This window comes from Bubalus kerabau, chromosome 4 (assembly GCF_029407905.1).
Source record: "Bubalus kerabau isolate K-KA32 ecotype Philippines breed swamp buffalo chromosome 4, PCC_UOA_SB_1v2, whole genome shotgun sequence".
Taxonomy (NCBI): domain Eukaryota; kingdom Metazoa; phylum Chordata; class Mammalia; order Artiodactyla; family Bovidae; genus Bubalus; species Bubalus kerabau.
In genome coordinates, this window is record NC_073627.1 from 1,216,853 (window position 1) to 1,241,109 (window position 24,257).

The window sequence follows — 24,257 nt, forward strand, 5'->3', positions numbered from 1 at the left end:
AAGAGACTTCTACACCCAAGAGGATGCCTTTGAAGAGTTACTTTTATTACCAAAGCATTCATTTCTAGCTAAGTCTTGTTCACTTTAAAGTATCTACATGCTGTTTCTTTATACAATGTGATTCCTTAAAAAAAAAAAACGAAAAATGCAGAAAATCAGTTAACTATCATCTCATCAGTTACCACCATCACCGTTCAGGCTTTACCTGGAGATTTGTGTTTAATCACTAACCATACTGTGAATCTAGTTTGTTACAAGCAGCAGGGTCTACCTCCGTGAGCGCTGTTTCCTGTTCATCCTAACAGGGATCTGAAAGGAAATTCAGTCTCCTGGAGTGCTTGGCACTGCTGCTGTTCAGTCACTCAGTCGTGTCCGACTCTGTGCGACCCCATGGACTACAGCACACCAGGCTTCCCAGTCCTTCACTACTCCTGGAGTTTGCTCACATTCATGTCCATTGAGTCAGTGATGCCATCCAGCCATCTCATCCTCTGTCGTCCCCTTCTCCTCCTGCCTTCAATCTTTCCCAGCATCAGGGTCTTCTCCAATGAGTCAGTTCTTTGCATCAGGTGGTCAAAGTATTGGAGGTTCAGCATCAGTCCTTCCAATGAATATTCAGGGTTACTTTCTTTAGGATTGACTGTTAAGTACTGATTATCACTAAATCATTTCCCTTAAAGCTGAATATAAAGGATGCGTCCAATTCCTTGCTGTTTTAAGTAAATCAGCAACGGACAAACTTATTGTGCAAAAGTCTTCCATATTTAAGATAACTTCTTAAGGAATGAATCTCAGAAGCTGGATCAGAGGACAGAATGACTCAACATGATGAAGACAGCCACGATTATGGTAATGACAAATATTCTAGACACACGAAAGCTCAGAGAATGGTAACACCCGCACGTCCCACAGATGGAAACGTAATGGTAGGAATTCAAGACCCAGAAGCAAAAGCAGTCATACCTCAAGGAACCCCATCACCACTGGGTAAGCAGTTGCAATACTTAATTCGAAAAATCCTAAGTATTTACTGGTTAAACTACAAGCAGCAAGAGGCGTCTCACCACCTCCCTCTCATCGGCACTTATCTGGATTTTCACCAGCACGTTCAGCAGGGGCTGACTGCCTGCGTGTAACTGAATTAGAATGGTCTCAGCTTTAATGAAGCTTTCTCTGCATATATAAACCAAGGCGCACGGGGAGGGGTGGGGGTGGGGGGGGCATTCAATGAGAAAATCTGACGTGTAGGAATTTGGAGCCTATTGTTAGCAAATACCATAAAATGCGCTTATTTCCAATTAATCTTTCAGAAAAGACTACAAGCCAAAGACGGCTTCGGTTCATGCTGTCTCCTCTCTCTGTGGCAACCGGAATTCATGACGGGCTGATGAAGTGCAAGCACGGAGGAGAAAAAGCATCCTGTTAAGATGCTGAAAATCATATCATCACCACAGTAAGAATGATGCTCCTCCCCCGACCTCACCAGAAGATAAGGAAACATCACAAAAAAGCCAAGGCACAGATGAAAATTAAATTTCTGCTTAATCATCCTTTTGCAGAGGAAAAAAAAAAAAAGTACTTTATGTGCAAGGCAATATCATCTCTTAATAGCTATGGGACACATTGCTATCACTCTGCTGCTTCTCAGCTGGAGAAATAGGATTAGTGGCCTAAGAGGGAAGCGCTTAAACTGATTAGGCAAGTGGGCGGTCCTGGGCCAAATGAGCAGGGAAAAGAAAGAGGCCAGCCTTCTGTGGCTAAGTGTCCTGCAGAGAAGAAACCTGGACTTCAGATTACAATTAACACGAGTAGCTCTAATCCTCCATCTTCAAAACAGACCCCAGGTGACACGGGTCAGACTCTGGCTGGCTCCAAACACAATTTTATCTTACAAGATTTTCAGAATAGTCACCATGCATCTATTCATTTTTTTCTTTTTCTTTTATTCAATAGTACTTATTAAGCAACTACCATCTTAGGCATTAGCGTGTGCATGCAGGGGACAGAGATAATGTAACTTATCATTCTACCTGTTAAGAACCTGAAAGGACAAAACTGAGTCTCTCAAACTTGGATTCTAATGTGCTGGGTTGGAAGTGATCTTACAGGTGACTGTGGACTCTCTCATTCTGCAAAAGACCCCTGGAGTCCAGAGGTGTATATTAAGTAATACGATATGAAAGAGGCCATGATCATGTCTGCCATGCCAGCCACGAGCTCCTTCTGCACAACAAATTTTAAAGAAATTTGCCCAAAACAGAAATTTTCAAGATCGACTAATGTTGAGTTTGATGGTGATACTGACAAAGAAGGAGGCTGTCTGTGCTGGACTTTCTAACTCAGGACAGTGACAGGCCCCGTCTCGTGGACAGAACAGCTCCCGGCAATTGTGGAGCAAGGGCCTGAAGTGACAGCCTAGTATTCGTTTTGAGATTCTGGAAACGGTCAACCAGGGTAACAGAATCCCAGAGCCACAGGGACCTGACACCACTTTAATTCCTTCATTTCCAAATATTTTCCACAATGTTCCTACTGGGGAATTCCTCAGTGCTTTCATAGTAGAAGTCAGAGGGAAAACAAACTCCCTTTCTGAATCAAATGACCCGATTCTGTCTGTCATGAAAGAAAGGGACACCGGTCCTAACATTCAGCAGACAGCCCGGAGAGGTGGTTACCGAGAGCAATTATAAAAATTAAAATAGAGATTAGGGTCAGAGTGAGTCATCAAAAACGGTTAAGCTTCAGCAAAACGTGAAGATCTGCGTGTGCTATCCTTAATGGAGAGGATTTCAAATGTTAGATCAGGACATGACCCTTTACCCAGGGTCTCGATCAGCTTAATGCAATCACAGGCACCCACCTGTTAAACAGGTCTCTGGACGGCACAGCATGAAATTGGAACTATCCTTGGTGCAACTGGGTAAAGCCAGCCAACAGCCAACCACAATCTGACAGACTTAACCCTGGCATTAAGACCACATTACCAAAGGGCCCTATCAAAGGAATATTTTTGAAATACGAAATGGCTGGAAAAAACTATGCCCTCTGGGAGAAGAGCATCCCTCATACCTCCACCACCCACCTCCTCCCCAAACTCCCACAAACTCAAAAACACGCCATGCCCCAGATGTGTTTTCTGCTCCTGACACTTCTTTCCTGTTGTTTGCTCTAGAGCTGTCCACGGACACTCCACAACTTGGACCAAATTACAGTTTCAGCAGCCTGTGACAGAGACCATCTGGGCTGTCTGCATGACCCACACCCTTGCTCCAGGAAATCCCATCTCACACTCAAGTATGGTCCTCCAGGCCCCGGGAGAATATGAGGAGCCCCCGGCCCCAACACACGGAGAGGAGAGCAAGGGGGAGATGCAGAGCTGAGGTGGGACCAGCCCCGGGGTTTCTGAGCCATGCAGCCTTGCCTCCAGATTGTCCCAGGATCCAGAGGCGGCTCCCAGACCCTGGGGTCTCAGGACAGCCCCCCAGCTGTTGGTTCCCAGACTCCTTCCCCATGTGCGAATTCACTGGATCACGGTGGGCAGCAACTAGGCTGGACCAACCAACCAAACTCTCTCTGCTGGGAACGTAAGCCCAGACCTGCCTGCCATCACTTAAACTTGGGTGTTGGCACTCTCAGGACCTGACAGGGCTGCTTTAGAACCTGTGAGCAGGGAAGTGCAGGAAGCCTCACTGCTACACAGAGAATGAGCCAGTTCAGGAAGGGGAGTGAGCCCCCGGAGGCCTCATGCTTGGTCCTGAACAGCCAGATCCAGTTCGCCCTCTTGCAACCCCTGCCCCAAAGTGCCCTGCGTGTTCTTATACACACAGTGCACCATGATGACTTCAACTGGTTTGAGTAGGCATTTGCTTTTTGTAACTAATATGACAGTCATATGCTTAATCATTTAAAAGCCAGCATCTGATGATTTATAACCCCAGGAGAAGAGCTGAGGAAACTTTTCAGCAATGTGTACTAGAATATATTCGTTTCCAGTTTCAAAACAATTTTGTAGTTCCCCAAAGCCCTTTCTGGAAGAAGGCAATGGCACCCCACTCCAGTACTCTTGCCTGGACAATCCCATGGATGGAGGAGCCTGGTAGGCTGCAGTCCATGGGGTCGCTACGTGTCAGACACGACTGAGCGACTTCACTTTCACTTTTCACTTTCATGCACTGGAGAAGGAAATGGCAACCCACTCCAGCGTTCTTGCCTGGAGAATACCAGGGACAGGGGAGCCTGGTGGGCTGCCGTCTACGGGGTTGCACAGAGTCAGACACGACTGAAGTGATTTAGCAGCAGCAGCAAAGCCCTTTCTAAAATGTGGTCCCATGCACAGGAGAAAGCTTAGATTAGTACTGACTCACTGTCCAGGCCCTAAGTGATGACCTGTTAAAACACTAAAAGCTCTCACACATATATACGGGATCCAGGAAAATGGTGCTGATGAACCTATCTTCAGAGCAAGAATAGAGATGCAGACACAGAGAGCAGACATGTGGACAGAGCGGGGAAAGGAGAGGGCGGGGCGACTTGAGAGAGTAGCCCTGACGTGCACACACTCCCACGTGCAAAACAGGAGCCGGTGGGCAGCTGCCGACTGACACAGGGAGCTGAGCTCGGTGCTCTGTGACCACCTCTGTGACGACCTAGGGGTGGGAAGGAGGTTCCAGGAGGAGGGGCACGGGTAGACCTAAGACTGATTCATGCTGATGTATGGCAGAAACCAACACAGCATTATAAAGCGATTAAAAATATATTAAAAAAAAAAAATAAAAACTAAAAACCTTCAGTGAACGTCTTTACTTTCAAATCTTCAAGTTCAGGAAGAGTTTCAGGGGCCTGAACCATAGAGCACGGGTCGGATACGGCCAGGAGAAAGCTCATCCCGGCTCAGGCAGGAGTCTGGCACCACCCGGCCCCCAGGCCCCCTGTGAGCCGGCTGCACCCCCAGCACACGGGGGCAGGACGGTGCTGAGCTGCGCTTGGCAGATGACCGGCGCCTGGTCCCGCCAAGCCCTGGGCTCCATGCAGGTGCCAGGGGCACAGGGGCCATCAGTACAGACTCCTCCCACGGGGCTCCTGCCATCAAACATTCACACTTGAGTAAGAGAACTGCTACCACAGCTACAGGGGGCTGCAGTGTACGCTGAGGCAGGAGGAGAAGGGGGTCTCCTGAAGGACTGCAGAGGATAAGCTGTCAGCTCCACAGGCTGGGGAGGAGGGCCCAGGACACAGAACCCTGGTGCTCAAAAATGCAAGGACCCCAGCCCCAGGACACAGACCTTGGTGCTCACCAACCACAGGGACCCCAGACCCAGGACACAGAACCCTGGTGCTCAAAAACGCAAGGACCCCAGCCCCAGGACACAGAACCTTGGTGCTCACCAACCACAGGGACCCCAGACCCAGGACACAGAACCCTGGTGCTCAAAAACGCAAGGACCCCAGCCCCAGGACACAGAACCTTGGTGCTCACCAACCACAGGGACCCCAGACCCAGGACACAGAACCCTGGTGCTCAAAAACGCAAGGACCCCAGCCCCAGGACACAGAACCTTGGTGCTCACCAACCACAGGGACCCCAGCCCCAAGGCAGCTGCTCGGCCTCCCGAAGGGGGAAAACAGTTCTAACCACTATCCCCACGGTTCATTTTATTTATTTCAGGAAACCACTCTCCCTTGACTTTATCTTAAAGGTCCACTGACACCCACCTGAGAAGGAGCCCCACTGCCTGTTGCAGTGCCTGGGCCAGACCACCCAAGGCACACCAGCCTCCCCTGAGCCCACCCTGGGACCAGACAGGCACGTCGCTTGCTGGGCGTGCACGCTCCCCCAGGACCACCTCAACAGGGAGCCGGTTCCGGAGCAGAGAGGAGGCCCAGGAGGGGCTGTAAGCGGAGTCCTGGCCCCAGGGGCCCGCCCCGGCTCCAGTTACGGATCGGCTCCAGCGCCGGGGGCTGCTCCGCCCCTCCCGGCCCCCGGGGGGCACTTTTTCTGTAACCTCTGTAACCCAAGAGACCGAGGGGCCACGTGACGGGAGAAGAGTGGCCTAAAAACCCCGCGTCTCCAGTTCCAGTGGCCGGGGCTCACCTTTCCCATTTCACACACGGGAGACATTAACCACGGCCCTAAAAATAAGGGCTGCGGGAGGCCAGAGGGACACCCAACACCAATCAGAGCCGTGGGCGAGGAGGGTTGGCAGGCTTTGGGAGCAGGGCCAGGCGGTCTTCTCTGCGGAAAGCACGTCCAGGGCCCATGCACGGTCAGCGGCCGTCAGAAGGTGCGAGAACACAGGAGTTGGCAGGCAGGGGGGCCCGGAAACCCTCCCAGCGGCCGGTGGCCGCCACATGCGCAGACGCTCCACTGCTCCCCTGGGAGCAGAGGGTGACTCCTCCCCCGCCCAGCAGGCCAGAAAGGCCAACAGAGCAGGAGAGGGGGCGAGGGCATGCAGCCGGAATCCCCCGGCCCGGGGGAATGCGCAAGCCCTGGGCCGCAGGGCCGCCCGCCCGCCCGGGCGCAGAGCTCCCACCACCCAGGGAGAGCAGCAGAGACCCAGCACCCCGAAGCACGTTAACTCACTTCCTTTTTAAAGTATTGGGATTGACGCATGTACACGACTGACACCATACATAAAACAGGTAACTAATGAGAACCTGGGGGACTCCACTCAGGGCTCTGTGGTGACCTGCGGGAAGAAGTCCCCAAAGCGGGGGAGTGTGCACATACAGCGGATTCATATAGTCAAGACTAAGGTCTTCCCAACGGTCAGGCAGTTATGAGGGCTGGACTGTAAAGATGGCAGGGCAATGAAGACCCGAAGCCTTCAAACTGTGGTGCTGGAGAAGACTCCTCAGAGTCCCTTGGACGGCAAGGAGATCAAACCAGTCAATCCTAGAGGAAGTCAACCCTTAATATCATTGGAAGGACTGATGCTGAAGCTGAAGTCCCAGTATTTTGGTCACCTGGTGAGAACAGCTGACTCATTATAAAAGTCCCTGATGCTGGGAAAGATTGAGGGCAGGAGGAAAAGGGGGTAACAAAGGATGAGATGGTTGGATGGCACCACTGACTCAATGGACATGAACTTGGTGGCAAACTCCAGGAAATGGTGAAGGACAGGGAGGCCTGGCATACTGCAGTCCATGGGGTCACAGAGAGTCGAATACGACTGGGTGACTAAACAAGAATAGATAACTGTGCTGTACAGCAGAAATTAGCACCATTGTAAAGCAAGTATCGGAGAAGGCCATGGCACCCCACTCCAGTACTCTTGCCTGGAAAATCCCATGGACGGAGGAGCCTGGTGGGCTGCAGTCCATGGGGTCACGAAGAGTCAGACACAACTGAGCGCCTTCACTTTCCCTTTTCACTTTCACGCATTGGAGAAGGAAATGGCAACCCACTCCAGTGTTCTTGCCTGGAGAGTCCCAGGGACGGGGGAGCCTGGTGGGCTGCCGTCTATGGGGCCGCACAGAACAGCAGGAGCAGCAGCAAAGCAAGTATACTCCAATAAGAATATAAAAATAAAGGACTTGTGAGGAAAACTACCATCAGACTGTAGACGGGAGGCAGCACTGAGCGCCTGCTCCACACACACTGGCACAGGTGTCTTCACAGCTGATTAGGCGCCCGCCCACGAGGGCTGAAAGGGGCTCTGGAATCGCACACAGGAAGAGGGGGACTGTTCGCTGGACGGATGCTCCTGAGAGAGGCAACCTTAGCTCTTCGCCTTTTTCAGGGTCTGGTGCACTGTGAACACTTCTGAAGAGAAATTACTGACACCCTTAATAACAATGTTACATTCCAAAGACAAAGGCTTTATGAAAATCCTCAAGGCAGCCCCAGATACACCCTCAACTAAATGCTAGTTAGAAGTCTGCACAAAGTGTCTATTTTGGAGACCTGTAATTTTTAACTGTGTCGTTCTGTTTTTCAACTAAGCCGCTGACTAAAGGGAGATCCACTTTACAATCTGGTTACGCGCACGTGGGCGACTCACTCGTGGGATTATCCCACTGTCAGGCTGCCCAGCCCTCTGCCATCCAGCCTGCCCCAGGGAGCTGTCAGCCGTCTGCTGCTACAGGCCATGGATGCAGACCGCCGTTAGGACACCAGAAGCAGAACGGTGGTGGTGTTCTGGACCTGCGTGCATTTCTAAAGGAAACAGGAAGCCTCAGTGGTGGATGTCCTAGACCACTGCTACCGTGGGGATTTTACTGTGGCTTCTCCAAAGCCTTAAAGTGTGGGCCACTGATCTCCAAGGGTCCACGTGAACAAAACTTTTCCTGATGATAGTAAAGTCATATTTTCCTACTTCCCTGTGTTGACATCAGCCCTGATGGTGAAAAAGCATTTGTGGTAACAAGACAGCCCGTGCCTTAGCAGGAATCACCAGGCGGACAGACAGGCAAGACACTCTTCCCACCACCAGCTCCCAGGTCTTTTCTACACCACGGACTGTAGCCCACCAGGTTCCTCTGTCCATGGGATTCTCCAGGCAAGCGCACTGGAGCAGGTTGCCATTTCCTTCTCCAGGGCATCTTCCTGACCCAGGGATCAAACTCATGTCTCCTGCACTGGCAGGCAGATTTTTTACCATCTGAGCCACCAGGGAAGCTAAGCCTCCGTAAAGCCAGTTCCATATTTAAGAAAACCTTGATGATGCACTTGAAGCCCATGTTCACATTCTACTTGCATTAACGTGCTTTGGCTGCTCTCCACGGGTGACGGTTGTCACATTCCACTCTTTCTATGAAGTGCTGTTCTTACTTGAAAGAGCTACCAAACTATGGGTATTCAGACTTGGAGGTCTGGCAGGCACTTTCATGAAAATGAAGTGAGCTGCCACTTCGTGGAAAATAACTGCCAGTGTTTATCGCCAGTGATAAAAGTCAAGCTTTCAAGTGAAAAAGAGGACTTTCGAAGACTTCCATCTGCCATGAGCTTGACAGCTTCCTAAGACCCAAAAGGTTTTTGATGAGATGGACGGTGGTATTAACTGTAATTTTTTGATGTTTTACAATGATGTGTCAACACTTAAAAGACCCACAGGACTAAATGAAGTTAGTATTGGCCAAACTAAAGAAGATCACAAGCACTTAGAAGAACTGCTCAATACCCGAGACCACGGACACAGCTACAGCTTCACGGTCTATGCTGCAAGCCACCTGAGAGATTCACCTGCCTACTGTCAATGAAGGATATCTCCAATTACCTGAGAAGGTGGATACTCCCCCTTTGTACTATTATATGTTCAACATATACTTCAAAGGCATCAACAGGTTGAAAGCAAAAGGAGCCGCGAGTCCAAGCATGTTTCATTAACCAGATGTTAAATTTCTAGTATGTAACACTCAATTTTGTTCTGAAAAATATACTTCTTTATCACAAAATTATGTAACTCGTGTTCGCTTGTGAAGGGTTTATCATTGCTATTTTCTTATCAATTAAAAACTTCCCATTTTTAATCTGTAATAAGGTGAATATTGGTAGATAAAATCCAGATAAACAAAAGCCCTTTGGAATTTCCAATAATTTAGTGTAAAGGAGTCCCGAGACCTAAGAGTTTAAGAACTATGACCATGATACACCTTATATTAAATTCAAAATGTCAGCTTCTATTTATTATTTCCAAATAAAAGTAGGTATCATAAGATATAACATGATCTTGAAAGCTTGACTTTTCAATATACACTTCACTCTTCTCTCAGGGTCTGTCATTTTGGTACTGAAACGAATCCTACGACTTGTCGTTAGGTGTCTACTCACAATGCAGTGATCAAGTCCCTGCTAGATGATGCTAGAAATACAGCTTACACTCAACGGCATTCATCTGCCTGCCTCCCTGAACATTCATTCAATAAAATTCACCATCTGTTCGATGCCAAGCCCCATCCTTGGCCATCTCAACACCACAACACTGATGTACTTAACTGCATTTTTAGGAGTGCTATGAATTCTTTTCAAACATTTGATTTTTGTTTATTTCCCTTTTTTTTTTTTGGAGTTGAGATATTTCATCTTACATCTGAAGGCTATTGTTACATTCATTTTTCTGTCTATAATTTCATGATAAAAATAAAACTTCATAAGAGGAGGAGCTGTATTGGCTACCAGAAGGACTCTGGGACCCCCTCTGACACCGCCTCCTCTTTCTGGTGATGAAGGAGCGGTCCCTGACCAGGAGCTGTAGGAAGACAGCATCAGGAAGGGGACCCGGAGACCACAGTCTGCCCTGAGGGAGGCAGAGGCGCCCCTACTGGCAGATGATCCGAGGCCGCGTGCGTTTCCTCCTAAAGCTGATCAGGCAAGTGATGGTACATAAACAGACGCTGCTCTCAGTCATTGAAGCACGAGTCCAGAGCAAGCTGCTCTCAGTCATTAAAGCACGAGTCCAGAGCAAGCTGAAGGTAACTGTCCATTAGTAAAACCAGCCGAGGCTAAGCGACCACTTCAAAGAGTCAACATGCTAACAAGGTTTACTGCAATCACGACCTAAAAAACAAAACAAAACGAAGAACCAGCAGCGCCACCACAGACTACGAGCTGACTAGGAAAGCTGGTGTGGGAGGCCAGGGCGCCGCACGGAGCAAGTCTGACCTGGGAACGATGCTCTGTGCATCCGAGTATTCCACCGTCTCCAAAACAAGATGAGGTATGAGCTTTCCTGATGGAGTCCTGCTGTGGAGGATAAAAGGTGTCTTGTCTACAGAGAAGACAGGACACAAATTGGAAGAATAAGAGGGGGGAGCCTTACGACGAGCCTGTGCAGGGGCATTCCACAGAAGAGGTTGGCTCAGACTGCAGACGCTCCCTGACGCTCGATCACTACCTACGACTAACCTGCCTTTTCTAAGCTTCAGCTTCCCATCTGTAAAACAGGAAAGCGAAGTCCAATCTCACAGCATAGTTACATAAGTTACTAGCACAGGGATATGCTAGTGATTACCAGGTGCGACCACTGAAAAGGCTAAGCAGTGTGCCAAAGCAGCTTTCAGACACAAATCAGTGAAGACATCCCAAGAAAGTGCTTTTCAGAGAAGCTTAAACTCCCTACTATAAAGCTGAGCAGGAAATTTCCATCCCTTCATATTCTTTTGCTTCATAAGGCTGCAGCGAGCAACTACTGAGCGGCCTCAGTGATGAAACATACTTAGTGGTTCCCACCCTGTGTGAGTCATGCCCCCCCCCCCCCGAGTCTAAGGTACAGAGGGAGCCTCTTCTCAGATGAAACACACCTGGAGGTCCCTAACCTGTATGAGTCACAGCCCTCCCCGAGTCTAAGTTACAGAAGGAGCCTCTTCTCAGAAGACGCTGACAATTTTTAACTGAGGGAGGGACAGGCCCCCCAGGACGCATTCACAGGCCAAGCTGAAGATAATGCCTCAGACGTTCTGAGGTTATTGATCTAAACTGAAGGCCAGCGCCACCTGGTCCAGCGTCAGAAACCAGACATGAGCCTGGCTCATTTCCCAACACGCCTTGTCTCCGGGAAGGGCAAGCCAGCCTCCTGCGAGCCAGCTGGGCACCCAGCAGACCATGGACGCTCCCTCCCCACTGCGGCCCATTGTCTCTGAAGCCGGGCTCTCACTCCCCAACTCCAGCCCATCTGACCCTCACTGAGCCCTGCCCATCTCACCCTCACTGAGTCCCATCCTCTAACCCTCACTGAGTCTCGTAGTCTTTGAAGCAGGGTTCTCACTCCCCTCCTCTGTCCATCTAACCCTCCCTGAGTCCCGTCTGTCTGACCCTCACTGAGTCCCATCCATCTGACCCTCCCTGAGTCCCATGGTCTCTGAAGCCCGGCTCTCACTCCCACCCCCGCCGCCCCCTCCTCCATCCCAACCACCACCCTTCAGCAGGACGGCCTCAGCAGTGTGGTGACCAGGCCCCCCACAGTCTGACCTCCACACTGCGGGCGAGTAAACTGAAAATATGAAAATTTAGGAGTGTATCTACCTAAAGAAACTAAAGACCTATATATAGAAAACTATAAAACACTGGTGAAAGAAATCAAAGAGGACACTAATAGATGGAGAAATATACAATGTTCATGGATCGGAAGAATCAATATAGTGAAAATGAGTATACTACCCAATCTATGCTGCTGCTGCTGCTGCTAAGTCGCTTCAGTCATATCTGACTCTGTGAGACCCCACAGATGGCAGCCCACCAGGCTCCCCCGTCCCTGGGATTCTCCAGGCAAGAACACTGGAGTGGGTTGCCATTTCCTTTTCCAATAAGCAATCTATAGATTCAATGCAATCCCTATCAAGCTACCAACAGTATTTTTCACAGAGCTAGAAAAAATAATTTCACAATTTGTATGGAAATACAAAAAACCTCGAATAGCCAAAGCAATCTTGAGAAAGAAGATTGGAACTGGAGAAATTGACCTGCCTGACTTCAGGCTCTACTACAAAGCCACAGTCATCAAGACAGTATGGTACTGGCACAAAGACAGAAATATAGATCAATGGAACAAAATAGAAAGCCCAGAGATAAACCCATGTACCTATGGACACCTTATCTTTGACAAAGGAGGCAAGAATATACAATGGAGAAAAAACAATCTCTTTAACAAGTGGTGCTGGGAAAACTGGTCAACCACATGTAAAAGAATGAAACTAGAACACTTTCTAACACCATACACAAAAATAGACTCAAAATGGATTAAAGATCTAAACGTAAGACCAGAAACTATAAAACTCCTAGGAGAACATAGGCAAAACACTCCCCAACATAAATCACAGCAGGATCCTCTATGACCCACCTCCCAGAATATTGGAAATAAAAGCAAAAATAAACAAATGGGACCTAATTAAAATTAAAAGTTTCTGCACAACAAAGGAAACTATAAGCAAGGTGAAAAGACAGCCTTCAGAATGGGAGAAAATAATAGCAAATGAAGCAACTGACAAACAACTAATCTCGAGAATATACAAGCAACTCCTGCAGCTCAATTCCAGAAAAATAAATGACCCAATCAAAAAATGGGCCAAAGAACTAAATAGACATTTCTCCAAAGAAGACATACAGATGGCTAACAAACACAAGAAAAGATGCTCAACATCACTCATTATCAGAGAAATGCAAATCAAAACCACAATGAAGTACCATTTCACGCCAGTCAGAATGGCTGCTATCCAAAAGTCTACAAATAATAAATGCTGGAGAGGATGTGGAGAAAAGGGAACCCTCTTACACTGTTGGTGGGAATGCAAACTAGTACAGCCACTATGGAGAACAGTGTGGAGATTCCTTAAAAAACTGGAAGCAGAACTGCTTTATGACCCAGCAATCCCACTGCTGGGCATACATACTGAGGAAACCAGAATCGAAAGAGACACGTGTACCCCAATGTTCATCGCAGCACTGTTTATAATAGCCAGGACATGGAAGCAACCTAGATGTCCATCAGCAGATGAATGGATAAGAAAGCTGTGGTACATATACACAATGGAGTATTACTCCGCCATTAAAAAGAACACATTTGAATCAGTTCTAATGAGGTGGATGAAACTGGAGCCTATTATACGGAGTGAAATAAGCCAGAAAGAAAAACACCAATACAGTATACTAACGCATATATATGGAATTTAGAAAGATGGTAATGATAACCCTGTACGCGAGACAGCAAAAGAGACACAGATGTATAGAACAGTCTTTTGGACTCTGTGGGAGAGGGAGAGGGTGGGATGATTTGGGAGAATGGCATTGAAACATGTATAATATCATATAAGAAACGAATCACCAGTCCAGGTTTGATGCAGGATACAGGATGCTTGGGGCTGGTGCACTGGGATGACGACAAGGTATGGTACGGGGAGGGAGGTGGGAGGGGGGTTCAGGATGAGAAACACATGTACACCTGTGCCAGATTCATGTTGATGTATGGCAAAACCAATACAATATTGTAAAGTAATTAGCCTCCAATTAAAATAAATAAATTTAAATTAAAAAAAAAAAGAAATTATTAAGAAAATGGAAGTAATCATTCATACCAAAGTTTCAAGGTAGTATTAACTACTAACTATGAAGTTTGCGTGACTTGAAGATAAAAGTGATTTGGCCACAGAGTGGTGATAAGTTTCTAAAAAAAATAATAATAATAATAAAATAAAATTATATTTATTTAATTTAAATTAAATTAAAAGTATTTAATTTAGAAATTAAAATTTGAAAAAAATTCATATTCCTAACATCCGGACTATCTACTTTTAAAATTTTGGCAGTAAAAAAGTATTTAAGAAGGTATGCAGTGCAGAGAAGGACAAATACAAAAATATACGTGTTGGTGTTTGAGTTGATTTGTCATTAACACTAGGCAAAAACCATTCTTGGTATCTCTGTACATGGATGGATGGATGGAGACATAGACAAACAGAAATAATTTTAGGAAAATGATATTCAACATGAGAATTCATTCTTATTGATGTTAAATTTGCTTGCCTACAGCAAAACAAAAGCTTGTGACTGTTTGAGATGGTGAAGTCTGTTAAGAAACCGAAGTCTTTTAAAGGAACTGCTTCCGTTTGGGGCAGAGCTGGTGGACTCCACTTTGAAAGACGTGGATGCCAGCATGCTAATACTTCCTCTCATTGTCATCTGTGCATTCAGATCTTCATTTACATTATTTGTATTTGTGCCCTGCCTGCCTGCTCAGTCATGTCTGACTCTCTGCGACCCTTTGGACTGTAGCCCACCAGGCTCCTCTGTCCATGGGATTCTCCAGGCAAGAACACTGGAGCTCCCACTTCCTCCTCCAGGGGATCTTCCTGACCCAGGGATCGAACCTGCATCTCCTGGGTCTCGTGCACTGCGGGCGGGTTCCTTACCCACGGAGCCATCGGGAAGATAGTATCTTGGTTTATAGCTTTTACATCCCATGCTGTTCTCATAATTCTCTTAATCGCCTGTCACTAGTTCTACCAACACATAAATGGGTTCAGATGCTCACCCGCCTCCCCAGTACCTCCAGCTCTGAATTTGTTTTTGTTTTTTTTTAACTTGGTTTGATTCAGCTTTTAACTGGATGGATTTCAGAACTTCTTTACAAGTAGGGCCACATCTGATTCAGTCAGTGCTGCACCCACAGGGCACCACGCACAACAGGTGGTCCAGAAAATATCTGTCCAGCGCTGAAATCTGTGACCGCAAAACCGGGACAACAGCTTGCAGCCTATTGAGCTGCTTCTATTGTACCTGTGGCCCACATAAGACAGCCTGAAAGCATGAATTCCCTGTTCAGGAACTGTAGTCATTCACTAGACTATCTGTCACAGGTTTACAAGCTGCCTTCCTGTCTGAGACACTTTCTTAATAAATCGTAGTGACATGTAAGGCGGCTTTTTAAAGCTATATGAATGTTTAGGGCAACATTCAAAAAGACGTTCATTCACATAAATACTCAGAAGATAACCAGGTCAAGTTCAGTTTCAAATTCCAAGCCGTTATTATGTCGTGCTAGGATCACACTGGCACAATCAAGCATCTGGTTAATTATTTGTGTTCGATTACCATTAACTCATCTCACCAGAACAGCTCCTTCCTGGTAAGCACTTTTCAAAAATCCAAAAAACTTTAACTCGTTTAAATTTATATCCTTCTGCAAAACTTTCCAGGAGACAGAATTAAGCACTCACAATGTAAGACACGTCTCCTCGCCATGTTGCAAGAACCACAAAGCACACGTTTCAAAACATGCCTCACTTCTCTCTGCGCCTCTGAAAGGGTAATTCACACGAAACAGACGTCAAGTTCTCAGAAACTGCCAACTGCCATCAGAACCTGCACCTTTGACACTAAACGCAGGAGAAAATGTGATGGATCCGACAGACTGAAACTGAGTCTGCAGAGCCTACTGAAGTTTACTGCCCACTGCCAGCAAGCCCAGTCGTAACACGAAGAAACCAGCCCCAAACGTCTGCCTCCAGGAGCAGGAAGCTGGCAAGCCTCCTGAGGATCCGGGACCCCCGACAAACAGGAGAGATGCAGTAGGTGTCATGAGGTTTGCGGTTTTTGTCTTTCCAAAAAAAAAAAAAAGTCAAGAATTGCAGAGACCCACGCGAGTGCTTGTTCAAATCAATAACCACTCACCCCCTTCTTGCAGGCGGACGCCCGCCCTCCCGACGCCCGCAGAGCCGGCCGTGGACCGCCTGCCTCAGGCGCTGCCCTGTGACGGGCCTGTCACACTCCCCCAGAGCCTCGGGACCACGACCCGAGCCCGCACCTCAACTGCCAAGTTACTGGAGCCAAATTCTGGCCTCTGGCCTAACCGCACACAGCGGCTTCCTCAGTGATGGAGACAAATGAGCCTTAAATGAAGGGCTTCTGAGGGGCCCAGGTTCAGACGGGCTCCGCCTGTTCCAGACAGACACAAGCACCCAATGGGGATGCTTTTTCTTCACCCTCCATGGAACATTCTAAACATCCTCCTGTTTATGTTCTAATTTTTCTCCCATCCTAAAGAAGCTAAGAAGCCGTGGTTATACTTAGTCCAAATTCATCTTCTGGACGAGCGGTGTTTGTGTAGCCGACACAGCAAGTCTCCGCTGACCTGCCTGCCTCAAGAGCTTCTGGAACGTTCCCAACCTGACAACCTAAACCAAACAGGGGCCTCGTGCTGACGAGCTGTATCTGCCACTGCTGAGGCCAGGATGACCCCAGCCCCTGTGCTGTGCTTGGTGCTCAGTCGTGCCCAGCTCTTTGCAACCCCGTGGACTGTGGCCTGCCGGGTTCCTCTGTTCATGGGATTTTGCAGGCATGAATACTGGAGGGGCTGCCATGCCCCGCTCCAGGGGATCTTCCCAACCCAGGGATCAAACCCAAGCCTCTTACATCTCCTGCATTAGCAGGTGGGTTTCTTCACCACTAACGCCCAACTCCTGCTGAAGGCCAAATCACCCACCCACATCCACTCCCCCGAGGACCTGGTCATTATTTTCCATCACTGAGATTATCTTAAGCAAAAGTCCACAGCTTTTCGTCTGATACAAACATATTATGGTGCACGGCTTGTTTGTAAGGCTTAAATATCCTTTTTCTATTCCTCCTGAAGAGTTTAACGCAATTCACAAAAAGAGGAAAGTATGCATGTTTGGCACAGAACTAATCCACACCAACTAATCCACACTTTTACCCCAAAACAGTCCTTCATATTAAGCCTAGAATTAAAATGATATCAAATGTTAAGGCTTACATGTTTAGCTCATACAATGAAGTTATAATTCAGATCTCTCTCTTTCACCTCTGTTATATAATTTTATAAAGGCATTTGAAAATCTGACTGAGCTTGCATTCATGGAGTTATGGGCGGATTTCAAGATGGAGTCTTAATTTTGGGGGGATTTTGCTGCTTTGGGGGGCTTTTCGTGTTTGAGGACCTACACTAACACCAGAGTACTCCCACAGAGCATTTCTGTCCTTTCTGCTGGCCTTGAGAGACAGGCCACCACCCTCAACAACCAGAAGAAATCGAACAGAGTTTAGGGTTTTAAATGCAGTAAAAGGAAACAGTCTCTATTTAAAGATTTTCAGGGGAAAGAGGAAGGTGTCAAGGAAAAAAGATTCTGGAGCTGACAATTCTTTAAATGGACTCCAAGCAGCTGTTACATTTCTTTCTAAGCTCCCCTTAAGTAGAAAATGACTGAACAATATTGGCTTTTAGAATAGAACCAAAGTTCGTTTACAGAAACAGTTTTCCAATACCTCTAAGAAAACACATAAGAAAATATTTTTAGCATAACCTAAAGTTAAACTTAAGTTAGCTTCAACTTGGTTTGCAAAGAGAAAAAAAAAAAAAAATCCTTGAGTTAATGAAAGGGATTTTAGTCCAAGTGGAAGCTTAAGCAACTTGGGTTTTACAAAAGAATCCATTTTCCTTTTCAGCCACTCTGTCTTCAGAAGGCCCGATTTTAAAAGATGAATTAAATACCAAAGTAACGGCTCAGTGGTAATGAATCTGCCTGTCAAGCAGGAGACACCAGAGACATGGGTTTGATCCCTGGGTCGGGAAGACCCTCTGGAAAAGGAAATGGCAACCCACTGCAGTATTCTTGCCTGGGAAGTTCCACGGACAGAGGAGCCTGGCGGGCTACAGTCCATGGGGTCAAAAAGAGTCGGACACGACTGAGTGACTGAACAACAACAGGGGCAAGCAGACAGCAGGGCCCCAGGGCAGGCTCGCCGAGGCAGACGTGAGGGAAAGTCCGCCAGGAGACTGGAACTCTCTGGAAGGTTAGGACTCCAGAAGCAAGTGTTAGAAAGTCAGCTTCAAACACTCCAGCCAGAACTGCCATTCCCTCTCTCAGCTGACACTGTAACAGCAACCGTCTGAAGTCCTGTACCTATTCCATCTCCTTCAGCACAGGAGTTATCAGAATCAAAATGATCATCTACCCCCAATCTGTCTACTTTCTTTCCGACACACGGGCACACGCTCTTCAATATGTGTCTAAGGAAGGCCAGTGAGACAGAGACGAGCCTGATCCAGCACTGCAGTAGTTAACACGTCAGAAAGCTAAGACTGAAACAGCTGGACCAGAGGCCTCGGATGGTGGCCGCAAGCACACCCTCTTCATTTCCTTCTGCTACATTGTGAAGAGCTGATGCTCTCCAACTGTGGTGCTGGAGAAGACTCTTGAGAGCCCCTTGGACTGCAAGGAGATCAAATCAGTCTATCCTAAAGGAAATCAACCCTGAATATTCATTGGAAGGACTGATGCTGAAACTGAAACTCCAATACTTTGGCCGCCTGATGTGAAGAACTGACTCCTTGGAAAAGACCCTGATGCTGGGAAAGATTGAAGGCAGGAAGAGAAAGGGGTGACAGATGAGATGGTTGGATCGCATCACTGACTCAATGGACATGAGTTTGAGCAAACTCCAGGAGAGAGTGGAGGACAGAGGAGCCTGGCGTGCTGCAGTCCATGGGGTCACAAAGGGCTGGACAGGACTTAGCGATGAAACAAACCACCTTGTGACCAGGAAGCACGTCTCCAGATGCAGCGGTACAATGGCCTGGTGAATTCTATCCACAACTGCGCCCCATACATAGCTGGATCTGAGAAGCAGCTGTGTGAAACCTCTGCCAGGAAGAGCCGGTTAAAATTACAAAAACATCTTCCTTATTGGTTAGGGTCCAGTCTCCCAAACTGTTTCTCCCTTCTTCCCACTATAACCTCCTCAGAAGGCTGTCCAAGTCCAGATGCAACTATAGAATCTTGGTTCATGTCTATTTTAAAAATCTAGAGGACAGCTCTGGACAACTCCACACCCAGCAGTTTAAGATGAGTGGGGTTGGTACATCCTCAGCAAACTGAGTTTACTTACTGAACAGATGCATCACCAGACTGGGCTTCCCCGGGGGCTCAGCTGGTACAGAATCTGCCGGCAATGCAGGAGACCTGGGTTCAATCCCTGCATTGGGGAAGATCCCCTGGGAAAGGAAATGGCAACCCACTCCAGTATTCCTGCCTGGAAAATCCCATGAACAGAGGAGCTTGGCCAGCTATAGCCCATGGGGTCAGAAGAGCCAGACATGGCTTAGTGACTGAACTACCACATCACGAGACTAACCCTAGAAGTGAGGAAGCCGATACAAGGAAGAGCACAGCCCAGCCCGCGCTCCCGGGCCGGCCTCTGCCGTCCTCCGGAGGAAAGCGATTCAGTGCAGCAATGTCAGGTGGTTACGCCAAAGCGCGGACAGTGGTTTGCAGCTAGAGTGGCGTTTGCTGCCAAAGGGGGTTTTTGCACTGTAAGCCAAAACAGCCAGTTCTGAAAATTGGACTGAAGTCTTCAGTCTGGAGCCAGGCAGAAATGAAGAGCGACAAGTTTGGTCAGTGACCAAGGAAAACCGGTGTTTTCTGGTGACGGCAACCGAGACCTGGTGGCCCGGGTGGTGTCACGTCCAGAACGCACCCTGAGCAGGTAAACGCGGTACCCAGAGCGTCGTACAAGTGCCCTGGGGACTCACTCAAGAAGAACCAGCCTGCCAGAGAGACTCACATGGTCAGAACTGCCTCTTCAGGAACACACCACCTGTCACAATTGGGACTAAGGAAAAAGACTTCAAGGTAAAAAAAATTATAATAATAACAAGTATCTACGGTATTGGCTGGTGGCTCAGATGCTAAAGCGTCTGTCTATAATGTGGGAGACCCAGGTTCAATCCCTGGGTTGGGAAGATCTGCTGGAGAAGGAAATGGCAATCCACTCCAGTACTATTGCCTGGAAAATCCCACGGACAGAGGAGCCTGGTAGGCTACAGTCCATGGGATCACAAAGAGTCAGACACGACTGAGCGACTTCACTTCACTTCACGGTATTGGCACAGTGTAGCAACAGAAGTTAAAAATTTGGCTTCTGGGTTCAAGTAAAAGCAAAAGACTCATTAATCATGGGCTACAGCTTCACAGTCAGGATTTCGTCCAGAATTCCACTGAATCAAGCTCCTAACACTCCAAGTCAAAAGGCCAATGCCAACTTTTCTGGTACTTCCCCTTAACAAAGACCATCACGGCATCTTAGGAAGAGATCGGGCGTCACCACCTGTTCACGCAGGTGTAAAGCTTCGGTTCACACGGTTGCGCTTTGAGTTTGGACAAGCTTCTCGGCCCCTCCACGTACAGGGGTGGCTTCCCAGTTTGTAAAGTGTGCAAAACTCAAGACTGGGGCTTGCCGTTGCATGAGAGGGCACGTGGTCTCCGGGGGCACTGGCGGCTCATACTCCTGTCCCCGCGCCCTTGCCCCGCCTGCCTCCCGGGCCCCCAGACATCCTGTCGCCCCCCTCAACTCCTCTAGTCCCCTGCCCTTGCCCCGCCCGCCTCCCGGGCCCCCAGACATCCTGTCGCCCCCCGTCCCTCTCCCTCCCTCCCAGGATTCCTGAGTTTGACTCTGGAGGGGAAGTGAAAATGAAGATCTGGTTAGATTCTTATGAACAAAAAAGGAGACCTACCCAGAGTCAAACTCAGACAGAAGGACACTGAACACAAACGCCCAGACCTCTGGCTCCACACAGGCTCCAGCTGTGGTCCAAGGGGCCTCGCGCTTTCCCACAACACAGACACACCCAGAGCAGAGCAAAAGGCAGGGGGGGAAGCTGGCGGACAGGGTGAGGCTGGGTGGCCAGGCACAGCACAGGCTGGGCCATGGCTGCCCTCACACTGGCTCCATCCTACCCTGTGGGCAAAGCGGGCACCAGGGTTGTTGAAACCCTGCACCCAGCCACCAAGTCGAGGTTTTAATTAAAAGCATCGGCCTCGGAGTTTCTGGAGTCAGCCTCCAGGAGGAGGAAAGACCACCTGCTTCTATCTGCCCTGTGGGGGTGTGGAGGGGACGCCCGCTGGGGGCCATATGGCCTCTGGGCGATGCTGACCCCAGAGACACCTGCACTGGCCGGACCTCGATCCCCGTCACTCCCTCTGCTTCCAGAGTCCAGGCTCCTTCCTGTCCGCCCACAAGCTCCCACAGGGTGCTGGGAACAGGAACAAATGCCCCCGCTCCCCAACACCTGAGAAAGGTGCCCAAATGACTAAGAACATCATCACGTGAAAGAAACTGGCTCAGACGAGGGGGCCCAGACGACAGACGGTCATCACGGGAAAGACGACCAGGCCATGTCACGCCAGGTGCCCTGCCAGTGCCACCAGCCAGGACCGTCACAGCCCTGGCGCTCACCAAAAACAGGCTGGTGGTCCACCTGGAGGACAGGTGGGGCTCCTGGGAATACAGGATTCCCAGCACTTCGGGGAGTCCATCCCGTCTAATGCCCCTCGTTTGTCACAGTCTGTGAGATTCTCCATTAGGCCGTTAGTTACTTGTGACTCATACCTAGTTCCTCCATGCCAGCGTCTCTGGCAGAGCTAATTCCACACAGGGGACAGAGGTGCTGGGTAAGAAGGTCTGGAGGAGGGAAAGGGCGAGTTTTTATTTTATCTAAACTGAGTCGCCTTGAAAGGACCAGACTCCCAAATCAGAAAGATCTTTTTTAAAATGCCAGGGTTAAAAAAAATAGTTTTTAATTTTAAAAAATTAAAAATTTTAAATAAAAAGGTAAATTCAAAAATAAAAAGTTTTAAAGTAAAAAAAATTTTAAATTTAAAATAATAAAAACAAAAATAAACTTTAAAAACGGACCCATTTCAGACCTCACAGAAACTGGAAGAGCTCCAGCCCGGATGACTGTTGGATGCTAATGTTGTCCGCCCCCCAGATTCCTCCCTCCTCAACCTCACAGCAAAGGTCCTAAAACTACCGACACCTGGACTGACTGCCCTGGGAGTCACGAACCCCGACAAGCTACTGCAAGATGTGCAGATGTGTTGCGTGCGGTCATCCTCTCGTAAATGGAGCCAAAGTTGTCTTGTTCCATCTAGTATGTTCTGAATAAAATCTAGCTGGTTTGCTACATTGGATTCAAAAGGAAAGTACTGATCAAATAAAAGGGAAAAAACTCTAAAAATGAGCTGCTTAACAAGACAGATTGTGCGGCCTTCACATTGTCTTTAAGACAGTTTCCATTAAGGAAAGGCTGTAAGCGGCGCGTCTACCAGGTGGGAGGTTCTAACAGTTTCCACTCCCGTGAAGGAACTCAGACAACACACACGTGTCGGAATCACCCAGGTCCCCCCACACTGGGGAGGGTCACGTGACTCGCTCTGATCAATGATCACGGGCCCAGAAGCAGAGGACCCTGGGTGATGCAGTCTTGCCTTCTGAAGGAGGCAGCCTCGGGGTCTAGATGCCCAGATCCTGCAAGACTGTGAGGCAGAGCCCCTTCGTTGCCGGGTGCAGCGAGGGAGCCGCAAATCTGTAAAGCCACAGGTTTGGGGAACAGCATGCCGTGGAGGCATGAGACCTCACCGACCCCGAGCAATCAGTGTCTGAGTTCAGAACATGGCCCCGGCCACGCGCGGGAAAATAAACATGGGCGTCTTCAGAGGTGGGAGAGGGGAGATGCAAAGGGGTCCAACCGATGCTTTAACTCAGGAGAATGAGTCAAAGGAAAGCAGAAAGCACAGAACAGGGTGTCTCAGCCAAAACGACCGAGGCTAAAACACAGCTAAGAGCCACACACCCAAACCCTCTTCCCAGATGAGTCCACGTTAGCAGCGAGCTAAGGTTTCGACTGTCACCGGCAAGGCACTCAACCACAACCTGCCTCCAGGGCTGCCTCTATCAGCAGCATCGCAGGCATGCCCCCTTGTTGATTCACAGAATGGCTGTCCCATGGGTGAAAAATATGAAGCCATTACTGACAGACAGCAGCCGTCTCAGAGGACCAGGAGTGAAGCAGAAGCAGGACCGCGCCCCCCAGAGCCAGAGGCCTCCAATCCTACGCACAGATGAGCCCCAAGTCATTTTTCCTGTTGCTGGTTTAAATTCCGTCTTAACGTATTTATGAAACTCTGTAATCTAGTTAACGCTGGAGCACGTGCCCCTCCAAATACCCCTGTTCCTGCCATCACACTGATACCCTCTTAACAAAAGACATGGAAATGGAGTTCCGTCTCTAATAGAATATTCTAGCTTAATGAAATCTCCCTCAAACACTGACAAATGCTTGCTTGCCTACTGATCCGTTTTATCTCTTTGATAGGATGAGTAGATATTACAGCCCTATGACTAAAGAAAAAAAAATTAAGTGCTTTCACTGATAAATACAAATGTCCTGGCTGAGTAATACAGACAGAGGGGAGACGGCCAGGGTGCCCTCTCCGAGTCACGCACAGGTTGGTTTTCATCTCTGAGAACAGCTCAGCTCCCCAGATGCCCCCTCCCATAGGAATACCCAAGAAAGACAGAGGGAGAAGGGGTCCAATGAGAGCCAGCTCAGTGATCAGCGAAGATCGGGCACTGGATGAGTAACAGTTTAAAACTTAAATTCATCTAACCCATCTTTCTAAAGACTGAAAGCAGGGTAACTTTTATTACTCTTTTTTAATGCTTAGTGGTTGAAAGAGACACTCCTCGGGAACCATAACCTCAAAGACAATGCATGGAAAGACCAAGGGGAGGGGTTTCAACTGAACGACCCTCGGGAACTGTCCAGGGTTGCTGCCCAGCATCCGACCCCCTTCCTTCACCCTCAGCCCGCGACAGGAAGACCCCGGTGCGGCAGCTCCTGCCCCAGCCCTGTGCGCTCCTGCCCCTCACCCCCTCACCCCCCCACGGCTGAGCTCAGTCCGCTGCAGCGTGGGCCCTTGTCCTGCTCCAAGCCCAGCGCCCCCGCCCCAGGCATGCTACCCCGCCCCCA

At 48.6% G+C, this 24,257-nt stretch overlaps 1 protein-coding gene across 4 annotated transcripts in view; it reads right to left on the minus strand.

The window, feature by feature from the left end:
* Window positions 1–24,257, minus strand: part of PRKCA (protein kinase C alpha) — a 296,529-nt gene that overhangs the window by 247,414 nt on the left and 24,858 nt on the right. The gene's annotated exons all lie outside the window — the stretch shown is intronic.